The sequence below is a fragment of the Anopheles stephensi genome, unplaced genomic scaffold (assembly GCF_013141755.1).
Source record: "Anopheles stephensi strain Indian unplaced genomic scaffold, UCI_ANSTEP_V1.0 ucontig175, whole genome shotgun sequence".
NCBI classification, from domain to species: Eukaryota; Metazoa; Arthropoda; class Insecta; order Diptera; family Culicidae; genus Anopheles; species Anopheles stephensi.
In genome coordinates, this window is record NW_023405097.1 from 27,501 (window position 1) to 30,936 (window position 3,436).

Sequence of the window (3,436 nt, forward strand, 5' to 3'; positions counted from 1 at the left end):
TTTTGTACTAGCCTGCTTGAAGCACTCTAATTTGTTCAAGGTAAATGGGAGCTGCCCGGGCACCACGCACCGGCTCGGGACGTGCCCGACCGATCACGAGGTTGACGCCCAGGCACACCATTGTGAGTCGCAGCCGCGAGCTCGCGCACGAACGTATCCGGCGTGTGCCGGGCGCCCGCGGCGGTCGCGTGTCTGGACGGGGAATCAACTTCGAACGTTTTAACCGCAACAACTTTAATATACGCTAGTGGAGCTGGAATTACCGCGGCTGCTGGCACCAGACTTGCCCTCCACTTGATCCTTATTGAGGATTTATGCTCAATTCATTCCAATTATGGACCATCGTTAGAGAGGTCCCATATTGTTATTTCTCGTCACTACCTCCCCGTGCCGGGATTGGGTAATTTACGCGCCTGCTGCCTTCCTTGGATGTGGTAGCCATTTCTCAGGCTCCCTCTCCGGAATCGAACCCTGATTCCCCGTTACCCGTCGCAACCATGGTAGTCCTCTACACTACCATCAATAGTTGATAGGGCAGGACATTTGCAAGATCTGTCGTCGGTCAAGCGACCATACGATCGGCATCCTTATCCAGACTTCAACTTCAAGCCGACCGGAGGCGATGGTTTTACTAATAAGTGCACCAGTTCCACCGCCCGCAAGCGGACAGCGGTCCCGGCAGTTGCATGTATTAGCTCTGGCTTTTCCACAGTTATCCAAGTAATGATGGGTGGATGATCTTGTGAATTATGGCTGTTGACTGAAGCTTATGCGGTTTCACATTCATTTATGTTTTGTACTTAGACATGCATGGCTTAACCTTTGAGACAAGCGTATATTACTGGTAGGATCAACCAGAATTCGTCTTCGTCAATGCTGTTCGATATTTTTTGTCTACCAGGGACACCAGTCCCCGCAGAACTCTATTTCTACGTTCATCAGGTGCACCAATCTGTTGTTACGTCGACCACTTCCATTGACCTGCGGCAGACACCGACTCCACAGCGCCAATAACCACACGGAGCAAAGGCTTGTTCAGGAGGATGTCAGGGATTAAGTTATCGAGTTACATCGTACCCAACCTTTGGACGTCCGAGGCCTTACACCCGCACGCCCCCAACAGGACCAATCAAGGCTCGCATACGACCTGCGACTTACTGCGGCTCCCTGAAGGTCCCCGTAGGACGACCATCACCAGTTAAGGTGTAGTGACTTGTCAGGGCACGGTAGTCCCACAAGTCCCCGATTATTCGTGGATATAGTCCTCCGATGTTTCGACTCCTTGTGTCCCCGCAGTCCCCGTAGACGACCATCACCAGTTAAGGTGTAGTTGACTTGTCAGGGCACGGTAGTCCCCACAAGTCCCCGATTATTCGGGGATATCGTCCTACGAGTTTTGTGACCTTGGGTTCCGAACTTTGCTACGATGGTTCTGCCTCCAGAGGAGACTATGAAACTTCGTATCATTTTTACACCGAACCATGGGATCGCGAGATTGCTCCGGATCCCTAATCACCTTACATTTTCGTTTCGTTTCGTACACTACGATGAGCTAATTCAATTTGTTTGTTCGTCTGGCGAACGTTTTATTGCGGAATTACCGCGGTACTTCCAGCCGGGTATGGCTGCCGTACGACCTACAGGATAGATCATCGAACCACTTTTCGTGCATATTGTCCGTCGAGGGTATCACTCGTACCCCCAACAGACCTTTGGACACTCCTCACTGACTCCTTGGAGCAGCAATCAGGGAACCATATAGTAGGAACAGCGAATATGGAATCTTTTCGTACTTTGGACACCTCCTATAACTTGTATGGCGACTTCGGGGACTTCATTTCGTTCTCAGTTGGTACCCCTATTTCGTCTTTGGACACCTCGTCTTACCCGTTAACTCACTTTAGGTCCACTTATTGCCTGATATCTCATCGTGAACCCGTTTTTCGTACACCGTACACACCTAGGAACACCACATATGCGTTTCCCTTTCGATCGTGAAGTTTCAATTTTTCGATTTTTGGTCCTAGAAATTCATGAACGGTGGGAGACAAAATTTTTCATAAAAAAAAATTTTCACCGTTTGACATAAAAACCTTCTTTCGTACATACCCCATCATTCTTCACGTTTTAGGCCATTTCTGAATTTTCGCTTCGATAGTGTGTCCCATATAATACAAAATGAACATTTTGCATCTCCCACAAGTGGCCATTTTTTCCCGCACTGAAGAACACGACCTCGGGAACTCGGACCTAGGACGTGGCCATGTAAGTCATAGGCCACCCCCAACTTTGCAAAATACTGTTTCTTTTTCACTTTTCATGATCTAAGGCGCGTTCCGACGGCGTTTGAACAAATTTATGAGAAAAAAATTTTGACCCTCGGACCAAAATTTTTCGTTCGGGGCCCCATGGCCTATGGCCAGTATGGGAACTCGGGATGCCGATATGACAAATTTGTCAAAAAATCACTAAAAAGTCGCTATGCCCATTATTTAGAGCTTGTTGAGACCCTTCTAAAACACCTTGGTTGACCCTGTCCGATACGTAGTTTTCGAGATATTCGAGAAAATGTGATTTTTTGGGACTTAGAAAATTTTGACCCGTACCCTAAGAAAAAGTGATTTTTCATAGGACAATTTTTTCTCGCAAATACTGTTGGTTTCACTTTTCATTATTAGAAACGCGTCCGAAGCCATTTCATCAAATCTCGTGAAAAAAAAATTTCCCCCCCGGACCAAAAGTTGGCCGTTCGGTGCCCTATGGCCTATGGCCAGTATGGGAACAAGGATGCCGATATGCGAAAAGTGTCAAAAAATCACTTGAAAGTCGCTATGGCTCATTAAATAGAGCTTGTAAAGACCTTTCTAAAACACCTTGGTTGACCCTGTCCGATACGTAGTTTTCGAGATATTCGAGAAATAATTGATTTTTTTGGACTTAGAAAATTTTTGACCCGTACCCTAGAGAAAAGTGATTTTTTCATAGACAATTTTTTCTTCGCAAATACTGTTTGGTTTTCACTTTTCATTATTAAAACGCGTTCCGAAGCCATTTTCATCAAAATCTCGTGAAAAAAAAATTTCACCCCCGGACCAAAAGTTGGCCGTTCGGTGCCCTATGGCCTATGGCCAGTATGGGAACCAAGGATGCCGATATGCGAAAAAGTGTCAAAAAATCACTTGAAAGTCGCTATGGCTCATTAAATAGAGCTTGTAAAGACCTTTTAAAACACCTTGGTTGACCCCTGTCCGATACGTAGTTTTCGAGATATTCGAGAATATGTGATTTTTTGGGACTTAGAAATTTTCGACCCGTACCCTAAGAAAAAGTGATTTTTCATAGGACAATTTTTTCTTCGCAAATACTGTTTGGTTTCACTTTTCTTATTAGAAACGCGTTTCCGACCCATTTCATCAAATCTCGTGAAAAAAAAATT